Below are 15,880 nucleotides of genomic sequence, written 5' to 3'. Positions count from 1 at the left end.
CAAACATAGCAAAAGTAAGCGAAGGTTCTACAACATTACGTCGAATTAATACGAAAAAAAAACACTCTGTGCCGCTGCTTGTTACATTTCATAGCATGTAACACTATCTGAAGATGTGACATTTCCTCTTCTTTCGCTGCATCAGGTGTGACTGGCCCTGACGCACTTGACTATGACATTTTAAATCAACTCCCAATCTCTACTGTTACCTTGAGTTTGGAAGCACATTATGACCTAACTAATCAATACATTAAATTAAGTATTACCACTGTCAAGACAACATATGTAACAGATGTAACCATACACGCAGAAGGTATAAAGGGAAGAACTGTCACATCATAGCTAAGTCAAATTTCCATCTCTTCTGTCGTCCATTAAATACACTTTTAAATTTAAATTAAAATACATTAACAACCTATTACGTATCTTATTACTATCATTATCTAAGTTAGCAACAAGTTTCAACAAAATTGCTTATGTGCGTTTGTACTTATTATAGATATTGTAAAAATTTTTAACAACAAAAGGAAATATACTAGTAGTGCAACTGAATTTGTATGACAGAACATGTAAAATCACACAATGTACGACCTGCTGTATAATAACAGGCAGCAGGTCTTCACTTAATAAATAAATAAATAAATAATCTTCCCGTTTCGCATCTATCCAATGACGGTGGTCGACCAATAGCGGTAGGAAGAATTTTAATTAATAACTCTTCTCCAGCATAAGTGCGGCAAAAATAACGATGGCCTACCAACAGTAACTACAAAAATTTTAGCCAATAACTCAATTTCTCCAGTATTAGCGAGGGAAATTTCACTTACTAACCAATGACGTTGGAGGACCATTGGTAGCCACACATCTCCAGCGTAAGTGCGGGAAAACTCTCCCTTTTAAGAGAACGTGACACTGATCTTGGACAGTATTTAGTCAACCGTGGACACCTCAAAATCCTGAAGAAGATTCCAGCAGAGGGGTCGAAATGTCGATAGTATAGAGGAAATACGACACGGCCTAACAGCGCAGAAGATTTTTGCCTTCAACATACATTCTATGAAGAGGCTCATTCTACTAAAGTGGGGAACACAAACATTAAAAGCACAACATTAGCAAAATATTTGGGAGTACGTATAGAAAAATGATATAAGTTCAACGTAGACCTATGACTGACAACAGATAAAACAGAAAAAAAAAATAGTAAGCAAACTAACACGAATAAATTCATCCAATTATAAGCCACCAATTGCATTCATACCAAGATACCACTGTGCACTTTTCGAATCAGTATTGTGCTTTGAGGCAGTGTGTGGGCTTACCGTCTAAAACTCGCCACGATCAGAAGACCTGACTGGTGAGGGCTTAGAAGTGTGTTGCTACGACTATCTGGGGCGTTCGGTACCGCAAGAGTAGAAGCACTGTTTATGGTACTATAAACATACTCACTCGACATTACTATCAGCTAATGCGCAGAATCATACTGGTAGAAAAGGAGCAAACTTGACAGGACAGAGAAGATCATTTAGCCGGCCGTAGTGGTCGAGCGGTTCTAGGAGCTACAGTCTGGAACCGCGCGACCGCTACGGTCACAGGTTCGAATCCTGCCTTGGGCATGGATGTGTGTGTTGTCCTTAGGTTAGTTAGGTTTAAGTATCTCTACGTTCTAGGGGACTGATGACCTCAGCAGTTAAGTCCCATAGTGCTCTGAGCCAAGATCATTTAAGTACCAACATGCAACAAACGCCAGTTTAACCCTATACTGCTTGACTTTTTTAGGAATGGAGTGACACACAAAATACTGTGTAACAGGTTGATCACTAAATTTTTGATTTATTCAATATTTTACCGAAAATACTGATTAATTATTAATAGTTCAGTTACAATGACATGGAAAAATAATACGTGCTCCTATTAAGCGTCATTTTACATACCTTAAAAATCTAACTACATGTCATTTAAGTGCCAGAAATAACTCTTTTTCAGCTCTTTATATACACTCGACCTTCAGCAGAGATTATCGAATTTCAACTGTTTCTGTCAATATAATGACGCTAAACACAGTCTAGCTCGATGTAGCCAGGACTTGTGTGTTGCCAGGACGCTACATCATGTGTACCCAAGTGTTTTCCTGAATGTTATACGTAAATATACAGTTTGTAGCCAAATGACAACACCATAAATAGAGTGTTAAACTCAGGCTTGTGGTGACCTGGCCACAAGATTCCTGGGAGGGGGAGGGGGTAGTAATAAGAGGCACCGGGTTTATGACATATTTACATAGCAGTAGCAGTGGCATTATTCACTTTCTAACTGGACACGGCCCTTATCGCACCGAGGAATGACTCACACCGCACATGAGGGGAAACTGGAACCACAGAGCATATCGTTCTGACCTGTAAGCAGTTCAGTAACCTAAGGCAAAAGGATCATCACTGAAACACAATAATACAAGACGCCTTACGCAGCATAGTACGCAATGAAGGAGCGTGGCCGGCCGGAGTGGCCGTGCGGTTCTAGGCGCTACATTCTGGAGCCGAACGACCGCTACGGTCGCAGGTTCGAATCCTGCCTCGGGCACGGATGTGTGTGATGTCCTTAGGTTAGTTAGGTTTCATTAGTTCTAAGTTCTAGGCGACTGATAACCTCAGAAGTTTAGTCGCATAGTGCTCAGAGCCATTTGAACCATTTGAAGGAGCGTGGAACACAGTAAATACATTAGGGAACACCATCTCTGCAGCGTTTACACTGAATACTTGAAAAAGACCTTACTGTGAACAATAAAACACGCAGCATTAAGTCGGATTCCACAGGGTAGGTGAGTACAACAATCAACGAACGAGCAAGATTCGAAAACACATTTAATATAAGACATTTACTGACTAGCAAATGAGAACTAAGTGAATAGATATAAATTAAGTACAGAAAATGTCCGCTTATTATGTTCAACCTGTAAATAGAAGTGTCTACTAGATGCAGATAGTGACTGGTTATTGTACCAGCGTGTTACTATAAACCTGTACATGGATACGTAAATTAGATTTAGTTACTGATAACTGCACACATAGTTCACTTGTCATCGTACATATTGCAGTTAAACACACGAATCCCAGTTAGGCTATAACTTGGGGTAAACAAAGTAACATAGGATTATTAAAGGTTCCCGCACGTCAATGGTCTACGAAACATTCCGACGCTTTCACCGCCGGACGCCACAGTGGCGGGAAACATTTCTACTCTATATTCGTACTATCTTATTTTCTTTTCTTTAAAACCAGTACGGTAATTTCCAGCTTCTTAGTTCATGTATATTTTTGTTAATCGAGGCATAAATGCTGCATTAGAAAATAAGAGAAAATAAGAATTCCACTTCCATGTGACCGGGGACGGGTAACGGTGCCCGTAGCAGTTTAGAGTCATGGAGATGACTTCTTGGTAACCTCAGTACTCCGTCTAAAGCTCAGCGACTGAGGGATTTGAACGGTAGGTAACAAGAAATTAGCCAGTCGATCATAAAAATAAAGCAGCAGTTAAGAACAAAGTGGTATGAATCGAAATCAACCTTCTCTTTACCCTTTGACGATATTGCTGCTGGTTTGTTCATGTCAGATATATGGTTATCGGTAAAGAGAACGAAGAGATTCTGATGCTCCCTTTGAAACCATAACGTACACACTGCAGGTACTATCAACAGCTCTAAAAATATCTGAAAAATTATCCAGAGTACTTTTTAGACAGTTACAAATGTTGCATCAAATTTTACCATTTATTTAAAATATTATTGAACCAGAAATAGTTAAAAATTTGAGGATTCGGTCCAACAATGTTAATAAAATTTCTGTGGGAGAGTCATTAGTAGGCAGACACATTCTCAGCTAAAACTAAAGAGAAGAGATGGGAAGGTTCACTCTTACGCCTACTCATTCTTAGCTAATATTACGGGAAAGTGGGTAACTGTCAAAAAATCAATTTCTTAACTTTTGTGTTAAAAAGTTCTCTGTAGTTTTCTGAACAAGGAAAATTTTACTTCTAGGAAATTGTAGCGATGAAAGCCCGAAAATTACAGAAATTTAAAAGTGTATGCACACACTACGACGCCCTCATGTCATCCAGGCAGCTATGTTAAAAGCAGAATTTTGTTCTCACTTGTTTGTTCTTTATGACTTTTTTAATCTCTAATGTCGTAAGTGACACAAGATTATTTGGGTAGTAATTACATCGTAGGACTCAAAACCCAATTAGAGTTTTAACGACCGTACACGGGAACGGATACAAAAATGTTGTGGTAGGACTAAATACTTTGAAAACAGGTGTACTGAATGCTCTGCTATGTTTCAGTGATGGTGTAGTGTCAACGTTTACGGTTATGAAAAGAAATTTAACTGTCACTGACCGCAGGAGACTCTTTGAACAAGAGAAATCAGTGTTGAAAGGCACCAAAGATGCAACATTAAGAAGACAAAGTCTGAAGAACAAAAGGGAGGGAGAACAGCATCATAAACAAGGTGAATATGGACCTGGGATGCATTACCGTTATGCAGGGTATGTAGAGAAAAATGTTTTAACTTTAAATTTAATTTCCTGGAAGTTTATTTTTTAATGATCTGGTGCAAACAGGTTAACACTAGTAAAGATAGAGGGTTTATTTTTTTAAATGTCTTAAAACATTCTTAACTAAAAAGTAGAGTATTCCTATGACTTAAAAATGAAAATTAGGAACTTTTTAAACAAAAAATGTGGGTTAATTACTGAAATTTTTGAGGTTTGAGTAGCACTTGTGCGGTTTTTTGTTCTATTGATTTTTATTTGTGTGAACTAGTTTTTGGCTTTTTAGGCCATATTCAGATAACAACTGGCTATTGTTTACAAGGAGCTTGTGTTCTTAAAAAAATGGTTCAAATGGCTCTGAGCACTATGGGACTCAACATCTTAGGTCATAAGTCCCCTAGAACTTAGAACTACTTAAACCTAACTAACCTAAGGACATCACACACACCCATGCCCGAGGCAGGATTCGAACCTACGACCGTAGCAGTCCACTTGTGTTCTTACGAACCAAACATTCTGAACTAAGATACAACGCACTTACATACAATGTTTAGTTGTGGTGTTGTCTTTGGACTTGTCAAAAGAGTCTTTTGACTTTTTGTTCTGTAAAACTGTTCTTTGACATAATAAATCACATTTTATGGTTTGTTAGTACCATGTATGACAACAATTAGAATTATTTAGAATACACATTATTACAAAATTACATTTTTTTTGTATCTGTTGTGAACAGTTGCATTGGTCACTAATTGTTGGTTGTACAACAGCGATGTTTTCTTTGGGGGCTACATTTTGTTATTAGAATAATTGTGCATTAATAAATACCAAATATTACATTGTTACAGTTGAGTTATAGTTAGGAACGTAAACACATAAGGGATTTTACATTACATTGGGGTGTGAATTTGTTTACTATTGGAACACTTTGTGGTTAGAAGCAGGTTTATTACATTGTGTAAAGTTTAAGAGTGGTGATGTGCTCAGTTGCAATTCGTCATTTAGAACCAGCTGGGGATTAGGTCTAAGTGTTTGTTAATGTCAAGTGCTTCTAGTAGGCTGAATTTTCTGCCTTTGTTGGCTATATGTGTGTGTTAGATATTTGTGTCTTTCTTCGAGCACATGTTCAGCAAAGGTGGAGTCTGATTTATTTGTCTCTAGCTGCGTTCATGTTCAGTCAGCCTTGTTGATATGGCCCAACCCGTTTGATCTATGTACAGTTTATTACAGTCAGTGCACGTTATTTTGTAGACCTCACTGTTTCTTAGTTTATCTGTTTTGTCCTTGCTATTGAATAGGAGATTAGCTGTAGTGCCAATTTTTGATAATTATTATTAAAAATTTCTTTGATCCACAATTTATGACAGGAACATCTTTCTGAGAGTCTGCTCTACAGATAAGTGTGAAGAATTTTCAGAGAAAAAGCTGCTACTTTGTTTCTGTTTGGAGATATTTGTACCTGCGAGGTTGCCCAGAAAGTAACGCATCGCTTTTTTGTCTTCAAAAATTCTTTATTGAACATAATGAGAATTACACACACGAAAGAATGGTTGGTGTTATATTTACTTGCCCTATTTTTCATGCAATCTCCATCTCGTTCTGTGGTTTTCCTCCAGCGCCAAACAAGAGCGTGCATGCCCCGTCGGTGCCAATCGTTGTCCTGGTGGTGGAGCCAGTACTTCACTGTCTGAATCACCTCATCATCATGCTCAAAATGTCTTCCACAAATTACATCCTTTAATGGGCCAAACATGTGAAAGTCCGAGAATGGCTAGGTCGGGGGTGTAGAGTGGATGGGGTAACACTGTCCAACCCTGTTTTGCAGCAGTCTTCAGACTTGTATGGGGTCGAGCGTTATGGTGTTGCAGCAAGACATCTCCTGGGTTGCAGTGGCGCTGAAGTCACAGGAAGCGCGTCTTGAGTTTTGTTAATGTGCTGACATATACTTCTGAATTAATGGTATCGCCTCTTGGTATCACACCAGTGAGAATCAGACCTTCACAGTCGCAGACCTTACCGGCGGAAGCAGTTGCTTTCAATTTTTATCTTCAATGGGGAGTAGGAATGGCACCATTCCATCGACTGTCGTTTTTTTTCGGGCTCAAAATGGTGAACCCAGGTTTCATCACTCGTCACAATCCGGGACAAGAAGGCCTCCCCCTCAGCTTCAACACGTTGAAACAAATTAAGACAAATGTTTCTTCTGTGCGACTTGTGATTCACCTATAGACACCGCGAGACCCATCTTGCACACACTTTTGAATATCCAAGAGTGCGAATACCTACATCAACACTTGCTTTGCTGACTGACAGGTGTAGCGTCAACTGCCGAATCATAATGCGTCTCTCCTCACGAATGACATCAGCTCCCTGTAACATGTCAGGCGTGACAACCGTGGACCACTGCACATCGTGGAGCTCCGCCGAAACGCCTTCTGATGACATCACCCTCCGTGCCCAGCGACTAACACTGTACTTCTGCCGGCAGCAGATGCTCCACAGACTTTGCACAAGCGTTTGTGAATATTCGCCATAATTTCTTTCTCTGCAGTGAGAAATTCAATGACGGCACGTTGCTTGTAACGTACATCACCTACAGACGCCATTTCGAAACAGTCTTGCAGCTACGTTATCTGTCGGAAGTGACGGAAATTTGGCGCCCTCACTCAGGAGACTTCAAGTAATACATACGTAACGTTTCGCAATCGTAGCATTGTTTTCTGCTGAGAAAAACATTCCGTGCATTGCTTCCTGGGCAAACCTAGTATACACTACATAAAAAAGTAAACGTGCTTTATTTCACTTGCAGCACAAAATACCATTCAGAAAAAAGTGTGAGACCAGAGCTGTAGTTCATTCATTAGAATGTTCCCAAAAGATATGTTACAGTATAATAAGCATTACACGGCTTACAACCATTTTTGAAAACACAAATTTTTCAAGATTTTCCCTTGCGTTCATGAGTCAGTCTCCTAAGTCAGTTTCACATTCACATCTACAGGTACTTCATGTCCTTCGTCTGTCACGTATAAATTTTCATCGTCATGTTTTACCGAATATATACAATAATTAGGGGAAACTGAAAAACTAATTTCCAAAAATTATTAACCTAACATTATTCAGTATGAAGCTGTTGTAATAATCTCTGCGCATGAGGAAACTGATAGCTTCGCTTTCGAACGCAGCTAAAATAAGTGTCTGTTGGAAATAATCAGTGCTGGTAGTTCTCCGTCCTTAGTATCTCTCTTAAGCTCACAACAAATATTACTATCTAAAGATGGCGTTTACATTAGTAGGATACTGGGAAATTACAGTCAATTTACGAAGCAGATTGCTTACAAAACGCTCATGCGATCCATCCTAGAATATTACTGAAGCTTGTGGGATCTGTACGTAATAAGACTGTCAGTGGATATTCAGTGTATACAGAGAAGGCAGCACGAATATCCCTGCGGAAAGGAAGGAAATGCTGTAAAAACCTGAACTGGCAGGCACTTGGAGAAAGGCGTCCAATACATCGCTCATGGCTACTTATAATGCTCCAAGCACCAGTAATAAGTAAAGAATCTTAGGATATACTTCAGCCCCTTACATATCGCTCCCGTAGGGACCGTGTAGGTAAAAAATAGTGCACATAAAAGCATTTTCGCAGTAATTTTTCCTACGCTTCAAACGCGAACGGATGGACAAAAACAGTAGCTAATATGTGGGACAATGGGAAGTACCCTCTGTCATGCACTTCACGGTTGTTTGCAAAGTATTGTATGTAGCTGCCCGATGCTCGAAGAACCGAGTAAACGAGGGGCAGTTCTCTAAACAACTGCACCGCTTAAAGGGCCTCGATGCAGCCAAAAGCTCAAGTTCCACCGTGCTTACGCGGGATATAATCCAGGTCAGGTTCTTCGGCAATTCCGTGACGCTCCAGAGTGAATAAACCTCTGTTCATTCGTGAGTCCTTCTTAGTAGATGTTGAAGATCCGCTGATAGTCGCATTTTGTAGGGGTCGCTGCTCGAAACGCAGGCCACAACTTTTCGCTTGGCGGGTATCGGAGAGTGCAGCGTAGCGAACAGCTATGCTGCGGGTTAAATGTGACGGTAAGACTCCGTACGCTTATTTCATCACCGCCAGGCCATTCTGCGCCGGAAGCAGAGAGTAGTGAACCTTTTCAAGTCGGAGGAAAGAGATACTCCGAAAAAAATTGGGCCCAACCATAGCCTTCGAAAGAACAGCTTCTCTATCGAAAAAAAGGTGATAAACGGGTAATTATGAGAATTTAGCTTAAAATAATTCATTAAAGGTATTGTAGAACGTCATTATTTTATATTAATTAAAATGTAAGTACAGATAATTTTGGTCAGTCACTATACTTATTTCCGTTAACGTTTTCGAGTCATTTGATACAGATGTTTGGCTCGAACGGTTGGTTGATTTGGGGGAGAGGACCAAACAGCGAGGTCATCGATCCCATCGGATTAGGTCAGGATGGGGAAGGAAGTCGGCCGTGCCCTTTCGAAGGAACAATCCCGGCCTTAGCCTGAAGCGATTAAGGGAAATCGCGGAAAACCTCTATCGGAATGGCCGAACACAGGTTTGAACCGTCTTCTCCCGAATGCGAGTCCAGTGCGCTGGGCGGCCGGTGTGGCCGTGCGGTTCTAGGCGCTTCAGCCTGGAACTGCGTGACCGCTACGGTCGCAGGTTCGAATCCTGTCTCGGGCCTGGATGTGTGTGATGTCCTTAGGTTAGTTAGGTTTAATTAGTTCTAAGTTCTAAGCGACTGATGACCTCAGAAGTTAAGTCGCATAGTGCTCAGAGCCATTTGAACCATTTTGAACCAGTGCGCTGATCACTGCGCCACTTCGCTCGGTTTTGGCTCGAAGGTTTACAAACAACAGAGCCACAGGTTTGTAGGACATCATTAAGGGGCTCCGGAACGTCCTATACTTGCAATGTTAAAATAACGCTTATAAATTACATCTTTCCTCACAAAGAATTTGAGGTAGGAAGTTGAACTTTTTACAGATTATTTATTGGAATATGGGCTCCAACTTAACACAGGGATTTTACAAAATTTTAGTTCAGTTATTATAGATGATTTTTTTTCAATTGTAATGAAAATTCACAACACTTTTTTGCAATTTTTTATTTATATATTCAAAAATATACAGTTTTTTGGAAAAAGGCTGTGTTAAATTATGCAGAAGGTACTGTGTAACATTTACTGAAAGTTTGAAACAAATATGTTTGGAAGATCCTTAGAAAACATGTAATTAGTATGAGAAAATAAAAGTTTTGGGAATCGAGCGACAAAGATTGGATTAACTTTTTAGTGCATTCCAGGTCCATAGGATAGATTATCTTCATCCTCTGCAAACTCCTCCTCCAGCTTCCTCTTGTTCCTCCTCCTGTTTACTCTTGCTTGTATTTCTAGACTCTTTACAGCCCTGTCTGCAGCCCGAAGGCGTTCCTTGTCTAAAGCAAGCATCGCTCGTTGTCGTGTTCGTAGATTTTGCTACCATTTTCTTCAGTTGCAGTTACTGCAACACTGTTCCAAAAGGTGGTCATGTATGAACACTTATCACATTTCAGTTGTATTTCACTAGCAAGTCCTACGTGCTTTATTACGGAGAGTTCCAGACCAACTTCACTACAATGAATACATCTTACACAGTTTGAAAAAATTCCTTTGAGAACCGACATATCAAATATTTCATTCACATCCGATTCGCCCATAAAACATTCATAGTTTTCACTCATTGAACCAAGCTTCTTCTGTGAAGTATTTTCTTTCCCACTTTGACTGCTATGGGCAGGTGTACTTGAGAGGTTAGGTTCACTCACTTGGTTATCGTCTTTATTGTTTACAGTAATAACACATACCTTTGGCTTTCCAACATTTCTCCTTTTCTTAAAAGCCTTCAGAAGATTTCTAATAACTTTACTTTTACTCATTATTATACTTCAACAAAACAGAGACTCAAGAAACAGAATTAATTACGAATATTTTCGAGATAACGACAGAGTAAATAAACATGAAACAATCGACAATCACACCAGCGATATGTATTGAACCATCACAGGTTAGTCACAACACATACTTTATCTCACATCACTAAAATGTACCTGATGAACACGGACGTTAATAATAACACCATTTGACAGCAGTTTAACAGCGCCACAGTGGGTCACGCCCATGTAGAACACATTTCAAAAAATTTTTTTAAATAGTTGTAGTCTTCGAAATTGAATAAACTATATATCTAATAGTCTGCAGATTCAGAAAACGTAAAAAAGTAAAAATTGAACTTTTCATGATTTTGAGCCTTTCCGGAGCCCCTTAATGTATCGTTGGAATGCAGAAGTGACCCAGGTGCGCGTCAGCGTTGATAAATTCACACGAAGACGCACCACCACTCATCAGAACAGCGCTGAGGTGCGTCACGTGTCAGGGCAAACTGTTATCTTTACCCTGACGACATGGCCTGCGCATAGGAACGGTATACAGAGACACGCAGGTCTTCTCCACCGAGTCGAGAGCTCCATTCATCGCAAGTAAGCCACTGTAATTCTACACTTTTCACATCTGTCGATCGACGCAAACAGAGAATGTAACAACGCTCGTAGGGCGTTAAGAGCAACTGTCGCAACAGCTGACGTGGCGTGTAGTTCGGTTGATGCAGAATTCAGACGCTGTTCTGATGCGATCACTGTTTGTCACTATCAACACACCATCAGCTACAGCACTCACCATCACTGAGTTGGATCAGATCAATTTGTACTGTTGTCAATGTCGAACAATGTGTTGCAAGACAACAGATTGCGACTCAGCGCATCAAGTGATGCTGTCATAGTCAGTAATACCTGTTAATTATGTAGTACTCCTCCGGCAAAGTGAAGTATATCTTTTATTCATTAATGCAATAAAGTGAACTAACATTTCATGTGCTCTAGTTTGATGAGCCCTCTCAGAGAGCAATGAAAGAACTCACAATTACGGCTGGACCAAAGCACTTTCGTCTGGTCACAAGACCATCCATGTTGGTTCGTCCTCAGTCACACAGTGAAAACTATCCTCTATTCAACGCTGCTTATAATTTTCTGGAATTCGTTACTATTTCAGACTCTTCCTTTTTAATTCTACTATACCCCAAGTTGTTGTATGGTCTTCCTTTCGGTGACTCATTTGACATAGTTCTCCGCACTAGTCTGTCCTGTGCAAGACTCTTCATCTCAGCACAACTACTGCCGCCTACATTCATTTGAATTTGCTTACTGTATTCAAGCCTCGCTCTCCCCCTGTAATTCTCCCATCCCAATCCATTGCCAGACTGAGGATTCCCTGAAGCTTTAGGAAGTGTTCCATCGTGCGACACCTTCTTTTAGTCAAGGCGTGCCACAGATTTCTTCCTTCCATAATTGTTCAGTATCTCCTCATTAGCTAATCGGTCTACCCATCTAATTTTCAAACTTCTTCTTTAGTAACACTTTTCAAAAGATTCTATTCTCTTCTTGCTGGAACATCTTCATTTTAAAATCTTCGGGAAAAATCTTGCTAAAATTTAAATTTATAGTCGATGTTAACAAATACCTCCTTTTCAGAAACACGTTTTTGTTCTTGCAGATGACCACTTTATATCCTCTCTACTTCGCACTCCGTCGTTAATTTGCTATCCAAACAGCAAAACTCATCATCTACTTTCAGTACTCTAAGCTGAGAAATTTGCAAATTGATATATGTAAAATTATAAACGCTTTTAGTAGTATGTTCTTTTGATGTGTGTATAAGGGATGGGATACCACGGTGAACCCCCTCCCCCTCTTCGACATGATACAGCTATTGCAGTTTGCCGATCGTACTGTCATTCACAGGAAGCGAAGATGATAGTAATGGTGGCCGAATGGCAGAAATCTTAGCAGCTGGCTTGTCGTACAACCCGTCGATTTACCACCTCAATGACCTCGTCATAAGCGGAACATTAGAGCCTTATCTTTGTTCTTTCAATCGCTCCTTTCTCCAAGTATTCCGCGCCGATTGTTCAAAACCTCCATTAAGTCAGTGCCTTGTTTCCTCCGCCCACCGCTGTCACAAGCAGAGGTAGGCAGTGCCTGAAGAATCGGTGTGACATCAGTTTCTCCGAATGACCATTTTATCGCAGTGCTATAAGTAACCGACTGAATTGCTGGCTAACTCGTCTGTGACGCATATAGCGTTCTGTGGTGAAGACAGCAACAGAGTAACTGATATTACACTAGCAAACAGGTAAATTGTGAAATTCATCTTTTGGACAGTAAGTACAACGATGCGTCCTCGGAGTCTCTTCAGCCGTCCCAACTCAACCCGAACGCTACGCGAAAGCAAAAAAACATCAAACGACGGCACTTCTTACGCCAAATTTGCTCATTCCCACCCCAAGTTTAAGACTTATCATTTCTGTCCATCAGCGTGCAAGTAATTTTTACGACAAAGTTTACAAACGCTATTAGTAAAATGAGAGTATATCCCGCTGGCGCTGCCTGTTCCAACCGCCAGGAGAGCAATGAAAGAAGTCTAGATTCCTATTTACGAAATACATTGTTGCCGGACCTCACCAACAAATATTGAGGGACGGCGTATCACATACAAGGATTTTGTTTAAGGAAAATGTACTTTACTTTTCACATAGTGTTTATTAGACTTTCTGATGTTTTTGAGAATGAGGAACAACATCTTTACGGAAATAGCTTGAAAGGTCTCTGTTGGATTCCTTTCATGTTAATTTCTTAAATCTGTTGTCATTTACGGCATAAATTCCTCTTCTAAATTTACTGTCGTGTTTTTGACTATCTGGGAGGAGACTGAGCAGTGAAACGTGTTACTTTTAACATAAACAAGAACGATCTGTCACACTACTACACTTTAAAAAACAGTTTATATGTAATTCATGTCACACAGTCTCATACGGACCCTACATCCACTTTCTTTTATATACTGTATATGATAAGATACTGTCATCCCCCTTCCCTTCTGTGTGAGAGGATGAATGAGCAAATGTATTTCTAGTTGCATGCTTGATGGTAGCAGACAGTAGGACCAACGTCGGAACAGGTAGCTACGCTTTCTAAAAGCAGAGAGGTTTCTATTCTTAGTATGGTCCTGTCCGTCCCTTGTCATGTTGGTATAGGAAGCTGCCTCTCTGGCCACTTCCGTTTGTATCTGTTAAGCACACTCGGTAGGGGCCCAGGTCAGTCTGTCCGCAGCGAGCGTCTGAAGTGGTAAAATCTCCGGCTAAGCGTGTGTCTGCTAAGTCCGTAGGACAATGGATTTCTTACGTTCAGTCTAACTGAAAATTTAATCACCTTTATTTCAGGTTTAGCTCTAAAATATCTAATGTTATCTTAAATTGCAACGCAGTGTAATTCGAGTGTGAAGTTCAGAATATCTTCCAGTAGTTGCTTTGTCACTACTTTGTGAGTAAAGTGGAACCACGTGTTGATCAGTAACTCTAACTAAGATCATCAATCTTAAATGCAAATGTGGGTGAGATTATAACGTCTCGTATTGACAATATTTTTCAATATAGCAAACTTTTCTTTATGTTCAACCCACATGAGGTGTACTTTGTGAGACCAGTACCACGTGCTTATACAATTGTTTGACCCATTAGGTTAATAGTAAGACGATAGTAACCAGTTTGAGGTTTTTCTTTTGTAAATTGCTTTTCGATCTAATTTATTTTAATTATCAAAATTATTGTGGAGTTACACTCTTTGTGTAAACCAAGTTGACCACGTGAAGCATGTGGTGTAATCATCAGAGTAGCCCTCAGCTATTCTTTTCGGGAAGATTTCACAGAGAGTTAGTATGAATTTAGTATACCAGTGCGTGGTAATTACATGACGGACAGGATTGCGCTACGAACGTAGCTTCTTTGGGTGAAAATTGAATCGGTTGGTTGTGGTTAATTTCCTCTTGCATATGTTTCAACGTTCTTCGTGTGTTATTTTATGAATGCAGTGTTGTATGCAGTCTCCCAATCTTGGCTTCATATTTGATGTGTTCCGTAAGATTACAAACTCACATTTTCACATTCCTAAATAAGGCACCAGTTTAGTTATGAATCAAGTTTAATATGCTGAAATTTCAATGATCAATACTAAAATAAATTTCCAAATATAAACTGATTTATTTGTTTTTATTTAAATTCTCTTTTATATATATTTATATATATATATATATATATATATATATATATATATATATATATATCACCGGTTGTCGTATGACTATTAAAAGATTATAATTAATGTTAGTCTGGTTGGGAATTTGGTAAGCTAGACTGGATACCTGGTGAAACAGTTGCTCAGTAATGCAAGGTTAACTTCCCCAGACAGCTCACAGCTTTTAACCCACTTTTATGGTCTTGAATATCAGCACCGCTTTCAGAACAAATTAATGCAACAACATTACAAGCTTTTAATTAAAAGCGTGTTCTTATGTTGACAACATATCTTCAGTCTGTCCTAATCCTCTTTAAACATTTTATACTTTCTCGGCACTGACTGTCCATTTCTGTCTAGCTTGGCGGAATACTGTTTTATGTTGTGAAACGCATAACTGATTCGAGTAATAATCTCGGTTCTTTTGGTAATTTAGAGTACTGTACACCAATAGCTTCATGTGTACTTCAGACTTCTAAAAGAGAGGAAGGTGATGGGCGCGCATCGTATTGTACTTTACCTGTCCAACGTTCGCGAAGTTTTCTGTGACTGTGCATCAACAGTGGAATGCGCTGCGACCTGATCATGTTGGCATCAGGTGTTACTGCGCACAGAAAATGATAGTGTGTCCCAGTAGTTCTGTAAATTTGGTACGCAGAAACTGACGCTGTGCTGCCTTAATTGTACATTCTGGTAGGAGTACAGGTCTTAGAAGATTATTACCGACGATTCCAGCCCAAAACTTTACTGAAAATCTTTGTTTGCAATCACAGATGGTCTTAATGGTACCAGATGTGAATTTGGAGACTACTAAAGCAACAGTCACATATAAAGTGGGCAAATCTTTGTATAACATAGTGTATGTTATGCAGTATCATTAGCATTTTGACCAAAATTGTTTTTGTACAAGTTCCGCATGAGGTGCGACTGTATAGCCTTAGAATTAATTTGTTGGTATAATATTCCTACGATTGAATCAGTGGATTTAATTCTATTGTATTTAAATACTACACGATTTTGTCTGAAGTTTATGTTGATTATCTTGGGTTTATGCACAAGCTCAATGAGCTGTTAGTGCAGATAGAGGGAGACACATAGTCTACCTGTTTACCTGAAACAATATGCAGATGATTCGTACATCTA

The sequence above is a fragment of the Schistocerca serialis genome, chromosome 6 (genome assembly GCF_023864345.2).
Source record: "Schistocerca serialis cubense isolate TAMUIC-IGC-003099 chromosome 6, iqSchSeri2.2, whole genome shotgun sequence".
Classification (NCBI taxonomy): Eukaryota; Metazoa; Arthropoda; class Insecta; order Orthoptera; family Acrididae; genus Schistocerca; species Schistocerca serialis.
This window is presented reverse-complemented; position numbering follows the sequence as displayed.